This window comes from Lissotriton helveticus, chromosome 9 (genome assembly GCF_964261635.1).
Source record: "Lissotriton helveticus chromosome 9, aLisHel1.1, whole genome shotgun sequence".
NCBI lineage: Eukaryota > Metazoa > Chordata > Amphibia > Caudata > Salamandridae > Lissotriton > Lissotriton helveticus.
In genome coordinates this window covers 79971218-79985296 of record NC_136070.1, presented here as the reverse complement: position 1 = coordinate 79985296, position 14079 = coordinate 79971218, and the positions used below count along the sequence as shown (strand labels likewise).

The following is a 14079-nucleotide window of genomic DNA, read 5'->3' as shown; positions in this document are numbered from 1 at the left end:
GTGGTAGTTACCGGCAAAACCATTTCGTATGAGGAGAGGTAAAAGTGTGCTGAGAAAGACAATTGTCAGATTAAGTTAAAGCAGTTCATTACCAAAGGTTGGCCTCAGGAAACTAATTTAAATGATGATTTCAGGCCGTTTTACATAGTCAATGACGAGTTGTCCATTGAGAATGAGCTGGTACTGTGAGGGAATATGCTCGTTCATCCAAGTGTTCTTAGGAGTCAGTTGGTGGATCTTGCTCATCCAGGTCATGCTGGCAGGACCAGCACACAAAAAAAGGAGTGGGATTTTTATTGGTGGCCGGGGATGGAAAGTGAGGTAGACATGTGGGTTGGCCAATACAGGGGTTGTGGTCAGGCCGACAAATCCTTGAGGTTTTGTTCTATTTCTTTCTGACCAGCTGAGTTTCCCATGGGTCCTTAGGAAAGGTTGGGTATGGACTTTGTGGGGCCTATGCTTGACTTGCCAGTGTGTAAGAGATAGGCCTTGGTAGAAGTGGATTACTACTCCAAGTGGGGCGAGTGTACGTTTTTGAAAGAACCCAATGCGGAGGCTGTAGTAGGTTTTTTGTCTCCATTGTTTGAAAGGGAGGGATTGCCCCAGGTTATAGTCGCTGCCAATGGGGTGCAGTTAAAGTCCACTGCCATGCAGGAGTTTATTAGTGACCATTGCATGAAGCACCTTACAGTTGCTCTGTATAGTCCCCAAGGCAACAGGATGGTGGAAAGAGTTAACCGGATGCTGAAGGAAAAGGTTCAGTTTGTGTTGGCTTCTAGTATCGAAGTGGTTAAGGCTGTTCGAGCTAGACTTTGGAGTTATCGGAATACCCTGCATTCTTCCACAGGAGTAGCCCATTTGTGTTGTTGAGGGATAGGCACTCTTCTTATGAGTTGGGCCCAGCCTGGGTCTTAGATAAAACAGGAGGGAGCAGGAGGGTTCCTGGTAGGGAAGAGGTGCGAAGCAAGGAGGAAGGAGAGATACAAGGTGAGGTATGATGCTCTTCACAATGTCAATGAGGTTATTTTCCTTGTAGGATACTCTGTGAAGATCAGGAGACCTCAGAACCAAAAGAGGCAAGGCTCTAAGTTTTTCCCTGCTACACATGTGGTGAAAGTTTCTAATCAAATGATTTTGGTTGAAAATGGAAAATGCTGACGTACGACTAAGGCAGCACTGGTCAAGCAGGGACTTGAGATTGGTGCTTGTGCGAATGGGGCCAGAAGAGGTTCTGGAGGCTGAACTGTGGTTAGAGGATGTCCTGAGTAAGACCAATGAGGTGGGGTTGTCGGGGGTCAATCCGGGGGTATGATAATGAGGGAGCTGGAGATTTTCATTCTGTTCCTGAGTACAAGTCATCTTCTAGCTTTTTCAGTGAGTCATTTGGAGAATCTGCCAATATTGCTCAGGGTAATGTGGCATATCTGAATTGTTCCTCAAGCACCACTGGTAAAGCAAACATTATGAGAAATACTATTCTCCCTAGATCCTTAAGTGATTATGTCTTGTACTAATGTTTTGCCTTGCACTAGGGTTAAGTTGCCATTTTCTTAGCTATGCGCGCAATTTATTTTTGTACCCAGGTTTATCACTAGGGAGGTCTGCACTGCAAAGCGACGGATTGCCATATTCCTTAAATGTGTTATTTTATGTCAAATATTTGTTTGATAAGCTATGTTGTACTTATTGTATTATAGTTTTATTTTTGTTTGGGGCTGTAAAATGGGAAGATGTGTTGTGGGTTGGTTTACATGTAGGTTCCATTTAGAGCCTGGAACTTGTTGTAGAATGTTGCTACGGACAACGTTCTAGGGAGACAGTCTTCACTGGAAAGGCTCCTGGATTGGCCATGTGCTGGCCTCTGAATAAACCATATCTTTATTCTTCAAGACACCCGTCTTGTGTTGTTCCTTACAACACTACCCTGCGTGAGCATAAGAATTTTGGGGTCCCAAACAAGACATAGTTCAACTGTCTTTGTGTGACCCTGTTAAAGTTTAACCATTTAGAATTCGTTGGCATCGGGTGTTTATAATTAGCAGGCGATGGCTACTCAAATTCAAATGTATCACTCTAAAATAGGTCTCGCCCAGGGCACCCAAAAACCTTAAAATGACACTGAAAATGACATCTGACTGCAGAGGTAGATTTCAGATTTAAGGGCAATTAAAGGTCCATATATGTACAGAGATATCTCTTGCATTTTCTTCCGAGTTACACATCTTTTCATAACAAAGTAAAACTTCTCCAAACGTGTAAGTATGCAGCATAGAACCATCCAATGAGGAAGCCCGTACATTGTACAGTGTACATTGTACAGTGTGTAGTTCCCGTTCTAAAGAGTTTCTGAAGTTAGCCTAAAGGCGACAGGCTGCACAGTAAGAACTGCTTTAAACCGCAGGTTCCTCTGCTAATTGCTTACCAAACACTAAATTGCCGGAAGCCAGTTATAATGCATTCCCTGCTCTAACTAATGGCAGGGGGGCGAACTGTGACTTATGACCGCGAGGGGCGGGCGTGGTCTCCACGCTTGCGTTTCCATGGATACCAAGGGCGTTACCGGCCCTCCGGGCGTTACTCGTCCTGTTTACACGCTGGTCCGACGCCCACCACACACTTCCGGAGAGATACTGTTGTCCGGGAAACACCCCGCCTTTCTTCTCTCCTGTCCACCAGTTCAGCGTTTGAAGCGTCCTGTAAACTTTACAAATAACCAACCTAATATAATCGAACGTAACATGTAACCCAGCTCCAAGACGTATCAAAACATGATCTATATTTCATTTTTCTGTTTTCTTTAGCTTTAGGCTAAAACGTTGCATTTTGAGGTTTTTCAGTTCTTGCCTCTGCGGGTTAACATCTTATTTTTTGCAATTTGAAATAGGGCGAACTCGACCCGAAGGTGGAGCGCTTTACATGATATACAAGGGCACATTCACTTTTGGTAGGCCAGTATGTTTGGATGTATACACTAACTTAATAACCAAGCAACCACCCCACGGAGAATATAATGAACTGAGTCTTGTGTCTCGGGAAGGTTTGTCCTCGGCTTCAGTCACGCAGCGGCGCCAGCAGACGGGGACCTCACAGGAGTTTCCTACTCAGCAGCCGAGGGCGCGCGGGGGCCGTGGGCGCGCGGCTGCCAGGATCCCAGGGCGTCACGCGGCGCCAAGAGAACGCCACCGAGGCCTGGGCGCGCGGATGGAATTACACCGGCGCGCGCTGTCGGAATGGAAAACTTTACTCTAAGGAAAGCGGAACCTTGCGCCGCAAAACGAGTGCAAGTTCACTGGGCTGCCATCCAGAGAGGGACAACTGGCACCGCCCACAGGGAAAGTGTGCCAAGGCCAGGGAGAGCCGGGAGCCTCGGCTGATGCTTTCAGGGCAGAGGGCAGCTTCGCACAGCACGCAGAGATACAGGTCCAAGTGGCTACAAACAGTCCAGATGCATCCTAGGTGAAATGTTAACCACGATCTCTGTAGTAGTAAGAGGCTTGTAGGGTACAACACAAATATTTATTTATGCGTTTTTATATAGTGCGGACTTTACCCGAAGGTGTCAGAGCACTTCACAATAGGAACAGTACTGATACATGAGGAGAAAATTACAAGTGAACAAATTACAAAAGCAAACGTTAAGTTACATGAGGCAATAGTGACAATTGTGAGCAAACAAAATACAAGAGGTAGCAAACGATACATTACAGGAGGAAAAAGTGACACGTGTGCAAGTTACAAAAGCGTATAAAGTACAAGTAGAGGTATAATACTTAAATAAATGGCAGACACTCAAGCACAAGAACCAACCTTACGTAGGCAATGGTGGCACTTGAGCAAGTATCTAAAGCAAACAAAATGAAAGCGGTAGCAAACAGTGTGTTACAAGAGAAAAGTGACGTGTGCATGTTACAAAAGAGTACCAAACACAGGTAGAAAGGTAATACTGCAATAAATGGCAGACTCTCAAACCACAAGAACACACTGGGAAGGCACTTCCATAGTCATGGGGAATAGAATTTTCTATAATGAAAGGTCTTCCTTCAGATAATAGAGAGGGCGTGAATTAAATTTGGAAGTGTCTTTGAAGGAGGAGAACTTTGAGGTCAGTTTTGAAGGCCTGGGAGGAGGAGATGGTCCGGAGCTGAGGTGGAAGCGGTCGAAGTGTATTAAAAAACTACTAGGGTACAGCACAATAACTGAGACAGCGGTCGAAGCGCATACAAAAAAAATGATAATTATGAGCCTCAGGTCAATGGGGGCGGGCTTTAGGGGGCGTGGTACAGGGTCAAAGGCATGGCTAAAAAGAACACAATATTCTTCAATGAAAAATAAATGTAAGTTAAACTAATCTGTGGGAAATGCACTATGACAGTATAAGATAGACTCGCAAGATGTGCAAAAATATTTACTTTTTTTTTAAAAAGGGCTTACAAAATATAGATTTTGGTAATTACACAATCAGACTGTACATAGTGGTAATATGTTCTGCGGGTGCCCATTAAAAACATGCATTTCAACACACAGCCGGTAACACCGTTACAACACACCTCAAAAATAATAAATATTTGTCATCACAAAGCTTCATGTGACGCCGTCAATTAATGTAAAATCGGGCTTTAAAGCAACCTTTACATTTACAGAATAACCAACTGCACACTTTTACATTTCTTCTGACGTTGATAAAATGAGTACCATTGAGTTGGGTAACAATAAACATCTATTATTTTGTGCCAAGATGCCCACAAGGTGAATGTTCGCTTTACAAATAAACATGTTATGTTATAGAGGGTTCCCCATGTGTCTATAGCCTCACATTACTGGAGTGGGCTGGGGTGTGCCTGTGTGATCAAGCACAGGAAACTACCCTTGGCTTTACATCAAGCTGGCACATGCTCCTAGTGCTGTAAATGGTCGACAGCGCAACAGGAATAAGGAGATGTGGCCTGACGGCAACAGCTCCCGACTTTGTGCAAGACTGCAGCGCTGGAATACACTCGCCATTGACTGTCAGAGGACCTCACGCATTTTGGCCAACTTCGGTTTATGTGTACAGTGCACAACTGGTACTTGTTTTGCAGTTATATATAGCCAACAATTGGCATGAGGGCATTAAAGCACTTTAAACGAGAAGCACAAGTTCTACAAAAAAAGCATACTTTATTTTGTTTTTATGGCATAAGAAGGTGAAATCCCAGCATCCTGTGGTTCTGGGCAAAATCACTTAATCTGTCTGTGCCATAGAAACAAAGAAAAAACATGCGTTCATGTAAAACCTTTGCTTTTCAGGTAAAAAACTTTAATGCCCTCTGGCCAAGTTCGCACTATATATATATAAAACTGCAAAAATACCAAATAGGCCGTGCACATATGAGCGGAACTTGGCCGAAGGACACTTGGCGCTTTGCACTGAATAAGAAAATGCCAATATTGCTCAATGGCTGCCTCGAAGCCACAGCTTCAGATACACCCCTACCAGATCCTCAAGACCCATCCCAATCAATTTGGTGAGTACGGGCACTTCTCTTTTTCCAATTAAAGCACTGGATGCATGGAGGCAAAGTCCTGTTTCATGCCAAACTAAAACATATATTAACAAATACAATGGCTCTGGCTTCAATAGTACACAAAACATGTGATGGAAAGAATGCTTGCAAATAGTCAAACCACTAGGAAATTGCTCGAAGTAGAATTGCAAATCATCATTTTTCACCCAGAGTGCCACTCTGGACAAAGGCCCCTCTTATGCAGATTCTTAACGACCATGATCCTCATGGGAACAGTCCATCCTATGCTGCCGGGCGAAGCCCCCTCCAAAGGAATCACAAGTAACCCCAGATGGGTTTCTGCCTAATTAGGTGTCGTCAGTGAGGTATTCATTCCTTGGATAATAGCGATTGCCAGTGGTTAGACTATTTGCAAGTGTAAGAAACTGGGTTGTTGGTTGACGGGGGCATAAGCCCTGGTGAAACGGCAACCACAATTCTGGTCAGAGTGAGGCACAATCCAAACCCAAGTTAATCTGTGATCAACCCTCTGGTAGCTTGGCACAGAGCAGTCTGGCTTAACTCAGATGTAATGTGGAAAATATTTGTGCAACACTTCAAATAGTAATGAAGTGAAAAACACCACACAAAAAGGACCCAACACCACTTTATAAAAATAGAACTTTCTTTAATAAACACGACAAAAATCCAATTAGTAGAACGAGAGATATGCTATTTTAAAGACTTTAGAGAAAATAGTGCCAAAAATCACACAAAGCAAACTGTGGCTATCTGGTTGCGCTGGACCGGGACAAAGTCCTAAGTTCAGACTGACCTTCATGGATTGCAGGATAGCTGCAGGGACCCAGTTAGGCCCGCTGAACAGAGTACCTTCAATTCTGGTTTGCGGAGTGCTGCGAGCATCCACGTCGAAGATGTGTCCCGCAGCCGAAGTGATGCGTCCCTTCCGGGATGCGGCGAGGCTGCGATGCGAGGGCCTGCACCTACGTTGAGGGTGCCGATGATGGGACTTGCGATGCGAAGTCCAGTGGCGCGGAGTTGGGGGCAATGCATCAGTTTCGAATAGCTGTGAGGCTGCGATGCATAGTGTGCGTCGTTGTCAAGGCTTGTGTTCACGAGGGATGCAAGGGTCTGCGCAGAGGATGTGTCGCACACTGGAGGTTTCAGGAGTTTTGCGGGCTGCAGAGGAGATGTGGGTCTTTGCGACTGGTTCAATCTATGCACAGCAGCAATGTGTCGTTCTGCTCAGGATTGCGTCGCACAGCAGAGGAGATGCATCGGTTCTGCTGAATCCACAGAGGTTGAAAAGCAAATTACGGCCACTTTCAAGGGTCCAGTACTGGGAGGTACCTCTTGGCAGGGAAGACTTACAGATGGCAGAGTCCAGCAAGGTTGTTGGAAGCCTGTTGTGTCCCTGGGGCTTCAGATCAGGAGGCCGGTCACCTAGCCCCAGGGGACATCAACTTTCTAAAAGTGGCATTTTCAAATTTGTAACTTAAAATCCAACTTCACCATAAATTAGGGTTTTAAATTACAATTCTAGATACACTATACATGAGCTGGTTACCTAGTTCCATTGGAAATGAAGGAATGAATGAATGAATGTGGGTTTTGTAGAGCGCATAGTAACCCGGAAGCATCCCAGCGCTAATACCGAGACCTCAGAGACGGTGGAGTGCCAGGGAGAGAGGGAGGGGTGGATCAGGGAAAGAGGTGAGTTTTCAGTTGCTTCCTGAAACAGGAGTGATCGGATTCCGTCCTAAGTTTGAGAGAGAGGGTGTTCCAAAGTCTAGCCGTGTTCACTGAGAATCGCCGGCCTCCTGTGCGAGCCCTTCTCACTCTATGGACCGTAATCAGGTGTTCGTGATCCGAACGGAGGGATCTTGTGGCTTTATAGGGCGTGATAAAGCTTTTGAGGATGGGGGGGCCCTTGTCCTGTAAGAGTTTGTGAGCCAGGCAAAGGGCCTTGAATTTGACCCTTTCTCTTATTGGGAGCCAGTGCAGGAGTCTCAGAGCTTACACTTTTAAAATGTAATAAGGTAATTCCAATGTTATCTTACCAGAGAGGGCCATCTTGCTGCAGTGAAAACATATTTAGGAGTTTTTGCCTACCAGGACATGCAAAACGTACAAGTGCAAGTCATGCTTTTTTAATACACTGCACCCTGCCCTCTAGGCTGTCCAGGGCCTAGCCTAGGGTTAATTTATATGTATTAAAAAAAGGTATGGGCCTGGCAAAAGATTGTTTTGAAAGGTCACAATGGCAGGCCTGAGACCTGTTCAAAGTTCTGCTTAAGCGGGTGGCACAATCAGTGCAGCAGGCCCACTAGTAGCATTAAATTAATTTACGGCCCTGGGCCCAGGTAGTGCCACTTACAAGGGACTTACCAGTAAATTCAATATGCCAACTGGGTATAAGCCAATCTAACATTTTAAGGAGAGAACACAAGCCCTTTAGCGCTGGTTAGCTGTGATAAAGTGTGCAGAGTCCTAAGGCCAGCAAAAATGAAGTCAGCAAAAACAGGAGGTCTCAAGGCAAAGGTTAGGGGTTAACCACGCCAAGGATGCAAGGTCTAACAGCAAGCATGCCTCTCACCTTTTTGTGTCTTGATGTAACACTCCTAAGATGCCAAAGGGTTTGCCCAGCCATAGGTCCCATACTTACTGTGCCACTGGAATCAAGCTGCACCTGACTAAGGAGGCCCAAACAGGCTGAAACAGGTCTTGGGTGTCTTGTGTTCCAGTTAAGAGAGGGACTGGTCCAGAAGTTTGGGCTGGACTGTTCCCACTGGAGCAGGATCAAGGCTGAGTTGTATATCGCCGGGTCTAATCTGAGGTGGCACAGTGGGCAAAGGAACGGTTATTGTGAACACATATAGCTTCATTAGCACACACTCTTAAGGTTAGTTAAAGTAGTGCCATGAGCTTAGTGCTGTACACATAGGCAAACTACAAATACTATACTATTTGTATCAGGTGCCAGTAGGCACAGGCAGGAGTGCTACAGGCTTCCTGTCGTGTGACACAGTGCTGTTCCTATTACTCTCCATCTCTGCTTCCAGCCAGACCTAATCTATGAACTGAAAAACATTTAACTTTATGAATAATTTGTCAATACAGCAATTCTGGCATTTCGACTCTCAATGACAAAATACCTACCCATGATGGGGCATGTGTAATAGACTACAAGAACACTGAACCCACAGAAGCCACTTCTCCATGTCTGCCGTGCCCCACCTGATGTACACAAACACTCAACTCTGATGGACATGCAGCACTTCTGTGCCCTCTAACTGGCTTCGCGCTATAGGAACACCAACGCACACACTAATCTCAGCCCCATATACAAAGATGTAAATGTACGATGTTGGGATCTGTGTCCCATAAGTCCTGCATGTTTACCACTGGGTACACAACTTGAAACCTGTTGAGAGTCTATTATGTCTTCATTTATTATCCCTGTTATAATGCTCCACGTTTTGTAATTTGTTCAGGTGGTTTCAGGCTGTCGGCATCTACACAAATTTCTGGGAAACTGGACTCATTTCCATCATTGGGCTTTGACCCAAACAAAAAAGAAAGAAAGGCAGAGAAGGAGATAGGAGAAGGAAGATAAATATGGGAAACCAGTGACAAAGGGAAAAAGGCGGGATGAAAATGACCCACAAGAGGAAGGTGGAGACAGTAAGTGTATGGTGGTGGTAGAAAAAACAGGAGATAGAATCACGAGCCGCCTTGGTATTCAGGAACTGCAGCATACGCCAGTCCCAACGGTGAGCTCCACGAACCACAATATTGTTTAAAACAAATTCAGGTCACCCTTGTTTGGTGGCAGGGACCTTTATTGATTGCCATGTGTGACTCCAAAACCTGCCAACCAACACATGTAGTGGTGTGGACAAGCAAGCATCCAATGTGCTTGATATAGGTATACAATGGCCCTTCACATGAACCACAGGACATGGCAGGCAGCCTCATGGAGTCATTTTCAGGGGCCTACGGTCTGCCTTGAAAGAGCAGCCTCTCAACGTCACTCGCAGGAGTATTACTGTTTGCAAGGTGAGATCTTTTTAGGTGCTGGAAAGCATGCATTTCATTGCGCTTAGACCTCCTACGATCCATCTTCAAATCAGTAAATGCTTCAGGATTTGGCCGTTCAGCTCGTACCCCTCTTTCTGACTTGCGGAACTGATGAGTTTGTTCTTATAGTGCAAGAAAACTACCTGCATATTGGTCAGGTCTACTAGTTTGTCAAATTTAAAATTCAATCCATTGATAAATGTATGTTCCATGGAAACCAGAAGTCAATTTAAAAGAATATATGGAGTGGAGGATCAGTCTGTCAGCCATGCTTGGATGGTTCACATGTTCACATCTTAGAGTACTGGATGCACCGCTGACCATAATCTCCAAACTCCCTAAACGCTGCCTTTGATGCAAAGCCGTCAAGTGTTGCTATGGCAATGCCTTCAACAATGAAGCAGTGAGTGAACCGAGCTGGACGTTCTTTATGGCCTCTACTTTGTTCATGTGTAAAAGGACACTATTTCTGAATTTTAATTACTATAATAACTTACATTATTATAAATTACTTGGGCTCAGACCACATCTCCAATTAAGTTGTCCCATAAATGTGCTTCACTGGCACCTTCAGACAGGAAAATGAAGCCTGAGGCATGTTCAACAATATGGCTTAAATACTGATCCTGCAATCTCATGTTTACAAAGTCTTTTGAAACACTTTTTGGCAACGCTGACCTGAAATGCCTGAGCATACTAAGTGATTTGCAAATATTTGAAGCACAACCTCACCAATGCCATTTTAAGGCGTTCTAGAATTAAGACTGTTGATCATTCAGGGCAGTGAGTACAGTACAGGTAATCCTCGTCAGGAGGACCGGGCTTACTTCCGCTACGGCAAATCCATTTGGACATCCTTTCAGAGAACATACGCATCCCAATGTCTTATGGTTTGCTTTATTCTTTAAGTATAAGTGTCACTGAAAATCACAATGATTGGGTATTGATCCTACCAAAATATAAAATATCAGAATCATGCAGTCATTTAATTTTTTTCCTGGCACTTTTTCCCAACTTTAACATCTGAAAGTTAACACTTTACAGCCACCACCATTTCCCTAATTGATCTTCTTTGATACATTTAAAGTGGAAACCAGGCACGTTACTTTGTTACTTCATCTGGGGGCAAAGACTGGAAGAGTATGGCACATAAAGAAACAAAGGGCCATTTGCCTCTTATTTCCAAATTACAAAAATGAGTAATGTGCTATGAATGTGAGAACTGTTAATAAATGTGACATAAAAGACATAACATAAAATAAAACTGTAGAGGGTGTTTTCTGGTACTGGCCCACTTACATTTATATATCCCCATCACTAATTGGTTTCTTTAACCTGGTTGAAACTAGGATCCCATCTCCGACTAACAACGCGTCATCAGATGTGCTCCTGGTACAATAGAGAAATGTCTGATAAAGCACTTAGGGCTCCTCAGAATGAAGATATCAATGATGTGCAGCGTGCTAATGGAAGCCTTATGCCCCCTTTTTTTTTTATTGCAGACACCCAAACAAATGTCATGTCAGAAAATGGTGATGGAAATCGTGACGTTAAACCAGAAATTGTGGTTTGTGAACACAAATTATAAGTCTGTAAGTCTGTAAATACAATGACTAATCAATATCTTCTGAGCAGATCTTAATTTGTAAAATAAAGAAATACATAATAATAATAAAATAAGTGCAGAAGGCAATACTTTTCTTAGGAAAGTACAGCTCTCCGTGGCACACGCTGTAGTAGCTGAAGACCAAGTGGCCCAGTGTTGATTCCACCTCATGGCTCTTTCTTCCACCACCCTACACTTCCTGTCTCTTTAGCTCACTCCCACAGGGTCTTTTTCTTCCCTAATTCTCCCTTTCTCACAGTTTTCCTATTTGTCTATGGTAAAGTCAGTTAAAAATGAAATCCTGGTTCCCAATATTGCCCATCACATGCACACATTAAACACTAGCCTTGGTTACGTAAATACTGGATAACACATTTTACAATGGCATACACCGTTTATCCTGCAAAAGGTGCGCCTCAGAGATCTGTCTGTGCAAAAGAATACGCCAGGGCCCATCGCTACACAGATTATCATAAATCTAAACTCTTAGAAGAGGTATGCCAGAGCTAACGAATGTATTACCTAAACAGTGTGTTCGCATGCCCTCCTTGGCTTGTGATTTTTGAAAACTATTGTATAAAGGAGTATAACGTTGTTTTATGTATATTAGATTTAATTATAAAAAAAAACCATACTGAAAACTAGCAAATAAGAGACCGAGTCCGAGGAGTACTTTTACTTTTTTTTAAAGGCCTAATTTGAAACAAGACTTAAATGTGTGACGGGAATACAGAGAGGATGTGGTGTTACGGCCAGAACAGCCGACTTTGGAACTGGGCAACGCCAACCAGGTTCGAGTCTCTGCGTCGGCTCAACATCCCGTGACTCGGGAAAAATCACAAATTCCCCGTGCGTAAAAAACATAAATTGACCTTGTGTAATGTATCGGCTGCTCTTGCAAAGCGCTCCAATACCTTCGTGTAGAGTTCGCGCTTTATAAAACTGCAACAAAAAAAGCCACTTGAATTCATACGGTACATAACTGTTTAGGGGAGTAGAACGTGGACTTGTTGGTTTGCAGTGTCACGCTTACTTCCTAAATAAACTCTGGTTTTGACTGTACAGTAAAAAGGTGCTTTAATTGCAAAGTAGAACAGAAAATGCCATAACAAAAGACAAGGGCCAGTGGAAGCAATGGGTGTTTTTCTTTCCACAAGGACCAGCTTAAAGCTCTTTTCTGTGGCCGCGGTTACTGATGCGTTTCCACTTCGCACACTGTTCTCTTCATGTGATTCAGCAATACATTAGTATAACAGAGGCAGAAATAAACAATAAATAAACTATATGGATGCCTGCTACATAATAGAGTGCTGCAATGGCATTTTATAGGTCTTGAAATTTAAATCCATCATAAAACCTATTTCTCAATTTAACTTTGTTAGTTTTCACCTCTGCAACATAATGTGCGCCTACAAATTCAGTTTTAATATGAACATATAATGCGGAAATGTTCCACACCACCTCCTCCATGGCAGTGGAATAATGACAGGCGGCAGTCATTCTCTTTACACAACCAGGCACACATTTATTTTTCAAATTGATCAACAAATTCAAGGAGTTGCTTAAAACTCCAGTCAAGTTATCAACCACTCTCATCAAAAGAGGAAAAGAAAAAGACTTTGCATTTTCAGCCAAACAGGTATTGATTGAAATTAAGCAACGCTAAACAATACAGCTGTCGCTAGCAGTGTAGGCAACCAACTGCCCAGTTAAACACAACCTTCCTCCGTTTCCCTACAAGCTACCTCCCTTTTAGGTCTCCAAGCCTAAGTTCACAAACTAGCCCAGAAAACCACCCGACTGGCTCCTCCAAGCTTCAGTGCTTTACTCCTCACCCCTCTCCCCACTGCAGCACCTTAAGAGGAAAACTCCAGTACCTTAATTCGAACGGGTGGTTTGCCATTAATTTAGTAATACTACTGTAGGTGGGCGTGAGACGTCCCTCCGTCCACTACGCTCCCTAGATCCTTCTGTGTGGATTTACAGCCAACATTAGAGAAGTCCCTTCGTCCACTACACTCCCTGGATCCTTCTGTGTGGATTTATGGCCAACATTAGAGACGTCCCTCCGTCCACTACGCTTCCTAGATCCTTCCGTGTGGATTTATGGCCCACATTAGAGACGTCCCTCCGTCCACTAAGCTCCCTAGGTCCTTCTGTGTGGATTTATGGCCAACATTACAGCATCTCAATCTTTTAGCATCGAGTACAAGAACCCACGAGCTCTGGTAGTAATGGTCCACGCTGTCTTTATCGGCCCATTGAGGTGACAGCAGGTAAAACTGCTTTACCAATTTCCGCAGAGTGCACAAGTTTAGTGGAGGAGCCCCGATTAGGATTTCATTTTAGAGCATGCTTCTCAGTGTGTCTGTAGAAAATGACTGTGTGAGAACAATCGCCTGTAATCAGGGGTGTTCCCCTACTAGGCATCCCAGCTTCATTTGTTGGGCAAATTGGGGTGGAGCCTGTAGGATAAGCAAAACTCGGTTCCCCGCTGGCTGTCTGCAAATAGTACCCCCTCCTCCAACACTCTTTGCGCTAGGCAGGATTTCAGTGTGTCGCTGCTTGCTATTGTAGTCCGAAGGCACTCCCGCTTTAAGATATATACTTGTGGGATTTATCATACCTGCCAGCCACTTTTGGATGGTTCCAGAAGACTTTACTGGACCTAAACACATACGGTTGATTTTAGAACTCATGCCTTCATATTACTTAATTCGAAGGTTTCTCTTCTTGAGCTGAATCAGCACCTGATATTCTATTGAATCAATCTGATTAATTGAATTCTTTGGAAACTCCTCTGGTGAATATCAGGACATATATTGACTCAGACTAAGGGGGAGCACTTACATTTTGTGTTATACTTACACAGTCCTCTATGTCAGCCCA

The 14079-nt window shown here is 44.0% G+C and overlaps 1 protein-coding gene across 4 annotated transcripts in view; it reads right to left on the bottom strand.

Annotated features, from left to right (window-relative positions):
• The window catches only part of FUT8 (fucosyltransferase 8), a 733753-nt gene that overhangs the window by 449204 nt on the left and 270470 nt on the right, over positions 1 to 14079 (bottom strand). The window lies entirely within an intron of this gene.